This window comes from Notamacropus eugenii, chromosome 6, assembly GCF_028372415.1.
Source record: "Notamacropus eugenii isolate mMacEug1 chromosome 6, mMacEug1.pri_v2, whole genome shotgun sequence".
Taxonomy (NCBI): Eukaryota; Metazoa; Chordata; class Mammalia; order Diprotodontia; family Macropodidae; genus Notamacropus; species Notamacropus eugenii.
This window is the reverse complement of record NC_092877.1, coordinates 85,377,087-85,389,460: the sequence shown is the minus strand read 5'-3', so window position 1 is coordinate 85,389,460 and position 12,374 is coordinate 85,377,087.

Below are 12,374 nucleotides of genomic sequence, written 5' to 3'. Positions count from 1 at the left end.
TTCTCATAATAGGGCACAAAAGACTGAGAAGCAGAAGGGAATAAACATTTATTAAGTACTTAGTAAGTGCCAGGCACTGTGCTACGCACTTTAAAAATATTAACTCATTTAATCCTTTCAAAAACCATAGAAGGTAGGTACTACTATGATTCCTGTTTTATAGTTGAGCAAACCAAGGCAGAGAGAGGTTAAGTCACTTCCCAGCTCGTAAATATCTGAAGGAGAATTTGAACTCAGGTCTTCCTTATTCCCGACAATTAGGAGATAAAGGCCCCTGCCAAAAGTCGGGAAGATTTGAGTTCAAATACGACCTCAGGCACTTATTAGATGTATGGCTGTGGGAAAATTTGATTTGCCTGAATTTCTTAGACTATAAAATGGAGATAATATCAATACTTACCTCCCAGGATGATTGTATTAAATGAGATAATATTTTTGTAAAGCTTGGCCAATTGAAATCCTCTAGAGGCTCTAAGAAAGCCTCTGAATATAATTGCAAGCTAAGGATGTAGGCAAAAATTAATTTGGCAAAACTCATGAAATTCTGCACATAACTTTTTCAGTATGTATCTTGATTCACACAAACCCACATTATGCTATAATAGACTGACCCTCCTTTGGTGGTGAGATAAATTCCCGATATATTTGAAAAAAATCTTGATGGAGCTATAATCCAGTGGTAAGGCTTCTGATAAGCCCTGATCTCCCTGATATGAGAAAGTACCCAGTCTAAAGGTTTGGGCCTCTCAATAACCATTGATATTTGGAGACAGCTTAATATTCTGTGAATAAACAACTTCAGTACAGTTCACTCTATTACCCATTGAAAGTATCAACTATCTGCAAATGTGAGTCTCCATTCCCAAAGGACACTCAAATAAATGTGCCTAATTTTCACTCAGTCAGGAGGAAGCTCCTATAGGGTGCATTTGAAGGCAAAAGTTGAGAAGTTCACTTGAAACTGTTGTGACATGCCTATGAGAGGGTTAAAGGGCATCAGTCTAGAAGACTGTCAATGTAGAAATACATCAGAAAAAACACACTTTAGAAAGTGTCAAGCAAGAGACACCATTCCTCTGGCAATGACTTCTTGATAAAAGCTACTTACATTTCATTAAAAAAATGGGATTTGTGATTTTAAGGAAAATGACTAATATTCCCAACATTTCATAGGTCATATATTTAAAGTTACATGATACCTCAGGGATCATCTATTTAGATGTTTTCATTTTACAGATGAAGAAATTGTGGCAGTTAACTATTTTTGCAGGGTTACCCAGCTAGTTGATCAGAAGCATAACTGGAACTCAGGTTAGTTAACTTGAGAGTACTGTTTTTGGTTTTTTTTGGTTTTTTCCATTACATAACACTGCAATTGAAAGTTTACATTTTTTATCATTAAAAAAAAGTTATGTCCACACCATGAAAGGGAAATGGGGAATTGAGGTAGGTATCTGACAAAGAAATAAAGAAAATAATTACTATTTTTGCCTGAATTATCCAAATAATTGAAACCATAATTCCTAAGGACTGTATTATATACTTAATTGCCTCAATTCTGAATTTCACCTTGTGAAAATTCTCTTAGATAGACATTAGGAAAAGGTGCAAATGAGAGCAATAACTTGTTCACATTTTTGAAAAATCATCTGTCATAGCCTCTGCTATTACACATAAACCATCTGATTCAGTGAAGATGATGCTAAAGGTGCCATTCAGTGTTTGTCCTTAATCAGGTTTCTCTTTGAATATATAAATTAGTGAAATTATAGGGGTAAAAATAATTTTTATTATGATGATTCTCATTCAACAGCAATGGCTTGTCCAAAGGTTCTCCTTGATCTTTCCCTGAATATTAAAAAAAATGGTATCACTGTCCAGAGAGTCAAATACTACATCAAGAAAATATTTCAGGAAATCATGTAAGTGATGATCCTTCTCTACCTTAGTAGATAATCTTCACAAGATGCTGTGAACAAGAATCATCATCTTGTTGTTAAACTCCAACTGGAGAAAGTCAGACCTCTTTGGAACAACAAACACATATCTTGTCACTGGGACCATTGTGGAAGCCTTTCCATTTTGGTAAGGTTTGCAAAAGCTTGTACTCTGCTTTCAGAGTCTTTCAGAAACCAGGTTCACCTCCATGTATCGATGCAATGAGGTGCAGAAGTAGGGTTAAGCAAAAAATGCAAAGAAACAAAAATAAAAACTACAAAAATAATACATATAAAACACATATGGATAGTACAGAAAGGTACTAAAATATTTTTAGGAGCTATGTTGTAGTATGAGAATAAACTATTTCCATATTATATCAAAATACCTGCCCATTTAACATGTAGTGTTACAACAGACATAATGGATTTCAGAATATTAGAATCCTCAGTAGTATAGTGATACTACTACTACTACTACTACTACTACTACTACTACTACTACTACTACTACTGTTAGTAGCCTCATTTATGTGTCTAAGAAAAAAAGTAATCATTATGAATATTAAAATGAATCTATTTTAATGCTTATACTATATGTGCATGTAAGTGCATGCATATGTAAGTGCATGCATATGGGCAATAATTTTAGAAAAAATTATAGAGGCCTAGCACTGGAAACACCATTGAAGGCTATCTAGTCTAGTCTAACACTGAACAGGAATCTCCTCCGGGACAGGATATCATCTAGATTTTGCTTGATGATCATTAGTGACAGGAAAAACAGTACTTCTAGAGGCTGAACATTGCATACTGGGACAAATCTAACTGTTAGAAAGTGTATTTGTTTATACAAAGCCTCAATATTTTTTCCACATCTTTTATCTATTGATCTTTAGGGCAAAACAGATCTTAAAGGACAACTGAAATCCTTTTTTCTAAAATTAGTCCATAAAATATCTATAGACAGTTGCATTTTATCCCGTTATGTCTTCTATTCTTTTCTCAATATGAAATGGATCCGAAGATATATACCAGATTTTGTTGCTTTGATATATTCATCTTGTTATCACTCTGGATACTCTCTACAAATCCATTCACACTTTCTCATCCTATGGGACTCTCATTTTCTCCTGTACATCCTCTGCAGGAGTTCTAGTATAATGGCTGGGACCTTCCCTTAAAAGTGCTAATACAGAACTGATGCTAATGGAACCTGACCAATGAACACCGGTTATTTCTCAATTTTACATCATGGCTGACTTACCTCCTGCCTTGTCATCTATCTTGCTGGTGACATTCTTTTCACCATTAACATTTTGAAATTCCTTATGATAATAAACTGCTGCTTATTTAAACTCATCATCTGGCCCTTGACTGTCCTTCATTTCATCTGTAAAGTTAATTTTTATAAGGCTGTAGTACTTTATAATGAACTGACTTGCAGAAAAACTGGAATAATATTAGTGTTATGGTGTATTTTTTTAAGTGATAAACTTGTAATCATTAAAAATGTTTCTCAAATGCAATCTAGCTTGATCTATTCTACCTAATAAGTTATGGGCCTAGTTCACACTCAGACCTGTTCAAAATTTATTTATTGTTTATTAATTCTAAAGGTTGTCCATACAGCAATATGTCATAGTCTTTCTTCATTAAGGCATTCTTCATTTCATAGGCATTCTTCATTATTCTTTTCTTTTGTGGATATTTTGACTAAAGAAATATTACTCACAGGCCTGTGATAATCAGCATAATATTATCCACAAAAAGGAGCTCTGTAATCCCTCACCATCTACAGGGATCATAAAATCATTCATTTAGAACTAGCAAATACTGTACAGGTTAACTAACCACTCTCGTTTGACAGATGAGTAAACTGAAGACCTAAGAAAGTTAAATGACTCTAAATGTCACACACCTAGTGTCAAAGATAAAATCTGAGCCAAGGCCACATGATTTCTAGTCAATATCCTTTCCTCTATATTAGCCCTGCTTGATCCTCTTCCATTTGGTCTCTGCGGTATATGTGACTCATAATTGTAGCAAATGCAGTTAGCAAGAATACCTTTTTGTAAATCTTGCGAGAAGTTCAATGAGCACAGATCCATTGACAAAGCTATCTCTGGTATGTCTTTCATGGTGTCTTGTGTCTTTCAGACATACTTCAGAGTATGTTTATTGTTTGAGGAGAGCTTTTACTGTGCCATTGTGGTGGATCAAATGTACTCCTTACATTGCAATATACTCATGTTAAATATTTGTAAACAACACAAATGTCATGGCAACATAGCTATTAAGGATAATGAGCTAAAGAAAGCCTATGGAGAACTCAATAAGACCTTTCTAATTAAATTAGCGACACTTTAATACTCAATAACTTCAGTGTATGTGCTCATGGAGGAGGATGGTGAAAAGTCTATTGAAAAACAAAGATCAGCAATAAGAAATGAGTCCTATATAAAGCTTTTAAAGTATACAGATGCTTGATTTTTATATATCAGGAGTACTTTATTTATGAAGTTAGTAGGAAAGACTAGAACATGATACTTATCTTATAACCTCATATACAAAAAGAAACTTTATTATATCTTATCAGAAAGTGTCTCATTACCAAGATGGGAATCATTTTGATATTAAATTACTATGCAGAGTGGTCCATTAACTCATTTGGGTAAAAAGTGCATAAAATCAATATAAAAGTAGAAAAATAAAAAAAAATGGCATACAATCAGAGAATCTCTAATGTAACCTTTTTAAAACAAGAGATTGGTGCTTAACACAATGCCTGGCACATAGTTGGTGTTAATAAATGTTTATTGTTTGGTGTTAAAAATTGGAAATGGATAAAATGATAGAATTGATATTGACTATTGCCATTTGTTTGTGTAGATGAATTGATTCCCATAACAAAAAAGCCAAACGAACCTATGGACTGTTTCAGGGGCAAAGTGACTTATCTCCTTGACAAGATAGAAAGCCCTATGATAATGAGTTTTTTTTTTTAAACCAGTTAACCTTATAACCCCGGTAATACTGAATGTCATAAAGCATGGGTAATCTAATTTAGATGATGTATTTGTTCATGGATACTCGGTTTTGCACTTGCATCTATAGCTGGATGAGGGATGATGATGATGATGATGATGATGATGATGGTGGTGGTGGTGGTGGTGGTGGTGGTGGTGGTGGTGGTGAGAATATAACATCCATATATTTGATTACTATATTCCATGCACTGGGCTAAGAACTTTACAAATATCTGATTTTATCTTCACAACAACCTTGGGAAGTAGCCATTATTATTATCCCCATTTTACAGATGAGAAAACTCAGGCAAACAGTGGTTAAGTGACTTACCTAGGGTCACAGAGCTAGTAAGAATTTGACACCAAATTTGAACTCAAGTCTTCCTAACTCCAAATCAACACTCTATCCACTGTCACCTAGTTGTCCCAAGAAAGATAATATTGTCAAAAATATTGAATATAATTTGAAAATTAAAAGAAATAAATGAAAACAAGGGAAAGCACAGTGCTAAGGAGAGAGAAGTCTAAAGAAAAAAATGTAGCAACGTGCCCTTTAAATGAAATAAGAAAACAGTAGAATAGTAACAATAACTGCTATTTTATTCTATGTTCTAAATATTTTTTGCAAAGTACATCAGCAGAATTCCCAACAAGAGGAGGTTCAGTTTGAATTCCTTTACTGCATTCAAAGTAAACTCTTCTCAGCATATATAGACATTACCTTCTCTTCATCAGTAAGAACTAGATTGTGTTTTAGTGCTTTGGCCATCAGATTAACCTCACATACCTTCAACTCTCTAACCCGTCAGTTTAATTTTTATTTCTCAAAGGAACAGTTAGTCTTAAATTTAAAATACTTTTTCCTATACCTGTGTCCTTCAATTAAGTACTAAATGAAGAATTTATGTGTTAATACAATGAACTTTCTCCCTTAGATTGAACCAATACTAGGAGCCACATTATTTATTTATTCTTGATAAAAATAAAATTAAAATATTATAGTGCCTGATAAACCTTTCTTTGCTCACTATCATAATAGCATCCGTGTTAAGTTAAAGGCTGCAATTATATATGCTTAGTTTCCTTGTATCTACTTCTCCTGACATAGAATGTACCCAATGACCATGGGATACAAAATCGTTTTTGAGACCATATATTTAAGATGCCTTTCCTTGTGGACTACTTTATTAACTTCTCACTTAAAGATAATCAGATATGTCCCAAAACTCAATTGTTAACTTTTTGCTGTTGTTGTTTTGGCTTCTTTCTCATTTCTTTTTCTTTTTTCTTTTGGCACAGTAATATGAACAGGTGTCACTAAGTGTAAGGAGACATGTGGAGCCAGTGTGGTGGCAGGGCTGTCAGAGAAGATGGACTTCTCTGAATTCTTCCTATAGAGCAGATGTCATAAGCAAAATTTTGCAAGAAACTAATCTTAAACCTGGTGTTACCTGGCACCTCTGCTAGTGGCAAGGGTCCTACCAACTTGTGATTAGGCAGCGTGCCATTCAAACAGATGGGCATGGTTATAAGCAGCCAAAACAGAATTCATGTGGATAAAATAGATATTCCTAAGGACAGTCATCCCAGGTGAAAATATTCTAATGACTACTGCCTAAACTTCTGTGTCTATGGTTGAGATAAATCATTTTTAATAGCAAAAACAAAATAACTTCTGAATCACAAAGGCATTTTCTTCACAAGAGCAAACATATTTGAATATTTTAGACAATATATAAATAAAATTCCCTTGCTTACTTAGTACTTTCTATGGAAAATTTCTCTAACATGAAATTATACGAATTAGACATTTGGTGTTGGTATTTTTTTAATACTTTGACAATGAAAACTATTGAATGTGAAGTATTAGTTTTTTATTCTTATTAACACAATGACAATGGATTCATTTATTGGTCTCTGATTGTTTGGTGTCTCACCTGGGCAAATTCTTTTGCAGTACCTGGAAGACTTGGCACAATTAGAGCACTAAAAAGAGTTATGAAAAATAAATTGAAGGAAAAAAATTAACACTTTTCATCAGGAGTGATCATTTTTAGAGACAGATGGAGAATCACAAGAAATCAACGAACAAAAAATGAATTTACATATTTGTAGAAAAGACAAACATTTTTATTACTCCCTTTTACACTGACAGAGTATGAGATGAGGAGAGAGAGAGAGACAGAGAGAGAGAGAGAGAGAGAGAGAGAGAGAGAGAGAGAGAGAGAGAGAGAGAGAAATCATGCAGAAAGTTTCTACCCAACACATTTTCATCTTATGATGAATACTTCTATAAGATCATTTCGACAAAACTCTCTGAACTCCACTGTTTATTTGGTTTTTGGTCAGCATTATGAATTACATGAAAAAAAAGTTTGAAATCAATTTTGATTTCTTTAGTCATTTGATTCTTTATTTTTAAAAATTTATATATTAAATTTATATTTTAACTTGCATTAACAAGAATTACATACATATATACACACAAATGTATGTATACATGTGTATACATGCATGTATATGTGTATGTTTGTGCATAGTCACATATTTGCATGTTTATGTATGTGTGTATGCATAGTTATGTGGTTGTCTTGTAAGGTCACTAGATCAAAATCTTATACTAATTATTTATGTTTTTATAGATAAATTTATGTACTAACAGTATTAACTGTCAACTTGCTCACTTCTTCGAGAAAATAATCGCTTTGTATTGTTTTGTTTTATGGTTTCTCCCATTCATTTTAATTCTTCTATTCAACATGACTAAGGTGAACATGTATTTAATAGGAATGTATGTGTAGAAGCTATATTAGATGGCACGCCATCTTGAGGAAGGAGTGGGGAAGAAGGGGGGAAGGAGGAGGAGGGAGGGGAAAAAATCTAAGATATATAGAAGTGATTGTAGAACACTACAAACAAAATAATTTTTTAAAAAAGTAAATAATCACTGTTAATGAGAAAGTTTGTAGGTTTTATTGTTCCTCTTTTTGTGGTAGCTGATAGCAAATTTCAATCATACATGTCTATTCTTTTATCCATTGAAAAATATATGTGTGTATACAACATATGAGTATAAGAAAAAATAAGCATAACTAATAAAACTAAAATCTTTCTTGGGAAACGATTCTGGGAAGATGGCAGAATAGGTCAGAAAATTCCAAGCTCTCAAGGTTTTCCCCTACAAAAGAGTTAAAATATCACCTTAGGGTGAACAAAGTGTGGGTGGAGATAAATAAGAATAGGGACACCATAGGGGTTTTCCTGAGACAATTTGGAAAAATGAGAAGAAAAATCCCAAGACTGGATAAGGTTTGGTCCTGGTGAAGAGGAAACACCTCCAGTCTAGAGTCCTTTTTTAAAACAAGGGGCAAGCCCTAGGGTTAGTTGGTTTGAGTGGCTGCCTCAGCCCCAGTCATAGGAACTTTTTCCCCTGGGATAGTGAGGGCAGTTGATTGTTTGAGCCTGGGAAGATTGATGGAATCTCTGCTGATAAGGAACACCAGATCCAGCTGTGCTGGGAAGACTAACAGGGGGAGAAGCATCCAATACATACCCAGTGAGTACAGAAGCAGTGGAGCAGAAAGCACCTGGCTGTGGACACTTACAGGAGGTTAAGGTTGGATTTTGGTTCCAGGCTGAAGGGGAGAACTAAAATCTGGGGCAAGAGGCACCATTTCCCATACCCCAGGGCTGGTGGTAATTACAGAAATTAAGGTATTACCACAAAAAATTCACAGGCAAAGGAGAAATAATCATATCATAGAAAGCTATTATGAGAATAGAGATGACAGAGATTCATCTTCAGAGGAGGATATTGAAGTAAAGTAACCTCCAAAGAGTAAGGTCACATGGTTATTTGCCCAAAAAGAATTCTTCAGAGGTCTTAAAAAGTTTAAAATCCAAATGGCAGAGATGGAGGAAAAATTAAAGAAAAAATAAGAATAATCCAAGAAAAACAAGAAAGTTATGAAAGAAAAATCAACCAATTAGAAAAAAGAAATACAGAAACTTAAGGAAGAAAATGCCACCTTGAAAAGTAGATTTGGGCAAAGTGAAGCCAGAGAAATTATGAGTTCAAGAAATAATTAACCAAACTATGAATAATGAAAAAAATAAAAGAGAAAGTGAAACATCTAAGAAAAACAACAGATTTGGAGAATTGATCAAGAAGAAAAAATATAAAAATCATCAGATTAAATGAAAGTTGGGATCAGGAAAAGAATAATACAAGAAATAATTAAAGAAAATTGTCCTGACACATTAGAACAATGGGGGAAAGTAGAAATATATAAAAAAAGCACATTGATCAACACTATGAAGATATCCAATGATTACCCTATGAAGAAAATTCATAAGAATATCATAGTCAAATTCTGAAACCCCCCAGTTCAAGGATAAAATGTTAAAAGCATCAAGAGTAAAGCAATTTAAATATGGTGGTGCCATAATTAAATTCCCACAAAACCTATCAGCAGAGACATAAAGGACCACAGGTCTCGGAACACAAATATATCAAAGAGCAAAAGATCTGGGGCTCTTGCCTAAGATATCATATGCCACAAGGTTAAGTTTTACCTCGAATGAAAAAAAATGGACATTTGATAAACTATCACACCTTCAAGACTGTTAAAAAAAGATCCTGAACTTGATTTGACATAAAGAACCAAGAGAAATATAAGATACATACCAAAGGTTTGTTATAAAGGATTCATAAGGACAGACTGTTTACTTATTTACTTTTCATATATATAAAATTTAAAATATGTCTAAGATTCTTATTAATAATTGGATAGCTCATAGGTAAGACTGAGGAAAACCTGAGTAGGATATGAATTTAAAAATTAAAACCATTTAGAAACAGCTAAAAAGTAACTATTTTATAAAATGAGGTCAAGAGGAAGAATCCATACAGAGGAATTAGATGGGGGAGGAGGGCTGGTAGTTCTAATAAGCTATTTTCCCCAGGAATGAGTTTAAGAGAGAATAATACATATATATTTAGAAGAGTATAAAAGTCTTCTAAATTCAGAAGAAATAAAATGGTAGGAGCATAGGGAGGGGGGAGAGGAAAAGGGAGGGATCTTTAGAGGGGAGGGTGTTAGAATAGGTTAAGACAGGTATAGAGGGGTGTTTAGATTTATGGGAATAGGAGGATAGGGGAGGAGTCCTTGGAATGGGGCAGACAAGTAATAAGAGGGCAAGGTAGTTGGTAGAAGTAAAGTAGAGGAGGCAGGAGGGATAGGAAACAAGAGTTATGCACAAGCACAAAAAAAGATCAGGAGTAGAATCTGTTTGGGAAAGTATACATCTATATATGTACGTATATGTTTATATCTATAACTATGAAGAAGCATATCTAACATTCATTGTAGCCTTCTGGGGGGGCTGAGGATGGGAAAAAAGAACAAAGTAAAAAGTGCACAGAGGAAAACAAAAGAATTCACAAGGAAGCAAAGAAAACATGAACAATAGTCAGCACAAGTATTATTTATCATACAGGCTTTCTTGAAATGAAAATTTATTGTTACATAATTTGAATCTTCTCCTATGTTCTGCTATGAGCATAATATGCCTTTATTTTCTTTGCACTATTTAAATTTGTGATATATTTTCAATTCTTTTCTCTATTCTGTATTTGTGTTCTGGCATTTGAGTGTAAAATGAAATTAGAAAAAAATAAAATCAAACCTTTCTTTAGTCACTGTGATCAGAAATGTCATCAGTTTGTGGCCCATCTTTGGATGAGCCTGTCTTTGTTAGCTAGGCCATTCCCCAGATCCTTGCACATAAACTATCACAGAGCTTGTACTTAGAGTCTCTTGGTAGCACCTGATGAAGCTCACAACATTCTCTCCTAGACTTTGAGAACTTATATTCATTTACCAAGAAAAAGTTTTGGAGCTAGCCTTTTGTGGATGATAGACAAATAAAAATGTGATAATTGAATCAGAGGTCAAAGAAAGAAGGAAAGGAGCCTTTAGTCTGCTGGACAGATACAGCCTCACACATGAATACCTTCCAAGAGCAGGATATAAAACACTTATCTCAGAACTATAACTACCATGAAATTTCAAGATAAAAAATATATCTGTCAGTACTCTGGTAGTGAAATTCTCATTTCTTCAATACAGGCACTCAGAGTTGAGCATGAGCAGAAGCCATGCTGCAACAGGAAGTTCAGACAGCTGTACGTGATGAACTAAAGTGGGTAACCTCATTTAAAGTGAGGTTTTAACAACACACTAAGGTACAAATTCTTGAAGTTTGGCAGCACTACACAAACATGGGAAACAATAATGGCTGGTAGATAACCTGACAGGTAGCAATTAGGAATGAACTGGCACATTTAAGCAATAGTGTGGGAAAATCACTGTTTAAGTCAATACAACTGACCTTATTCTATTCAGAACTGCTCAGCATAAGAAAGGAATGCAAAGAAGATTGAAGCAGCTTCTAATACTGTAGGGCCAGCACAGTGGGAACTTTCATAGTATATGTTCCCTTTGGTGGTGGCTGTGGTGGTGTTTACTTGTTTCAGCCTTGTCTGGTTCTATGTGGCCCCATTTGGAGTTTTCTTGGCAAAGGTGCTAGGATGGTTTACCATTTCCTTCTTCAATTTATTTCATAGATGAAGAAACTGAGGCAAACAGGGTTAAGTGACTTGCTCAGCATCACATAGCTAGTAAGATCTTGAGGCCAGATTTGAATAGAGAAGTGTAATACCAATGGCATACCCACAGCAGCCACTGTGGATATGTATGCATATTTCCAGGGTAAATCTACAAAATATAAACTCTCTCTTCAAAGATGAAACCAAAATATTTATTTATATACCAGAAAGCCAAATCCATCACAGTACCAAAGAAATCTATACACATTAGCAATGCAGGATCACAGCCATCCCCAAGCCTTCCCCTTCATTAGGTCTCCCGACAAACAAGCTCCCTTAGGCAAAATCGCTCCCTCTCTCTCTCACAGTAGCTGCTCTGCTCTGTTCTGCCTGCTCTCTCCCGGCTCTGCCTCACTCTCTCTCAGCTCTGCCCTTCCTTCTTCACCCATTCAGCAAGTTCCTCACACCACGGGATTCATGTGACTCAGGCTATGGACTGGGTCAGAGTTCAAAGCAGGTCACATGGGCCTAGTAAGGGGCAGGGAAGATCTTCAAATTGCCATTACAATAATTCTTCCTGACTCCAGGACCAGTATTTTATCCATTTCGCCATCTAGCTGCCCTCATATGTTGCCTTCTAGTATCTCACATCATTTCCACAATAGATTGACTACGGTCTCAGAATGATGTTAATTTAGAGATGTGATTCTTGGCTATCTCAGAAAGGTTTTAGTGTCACGAATTTTGTCAATACTTAAATCTTGACCCCAGTCACTGGAAAGCATGGTTGAGAACAAG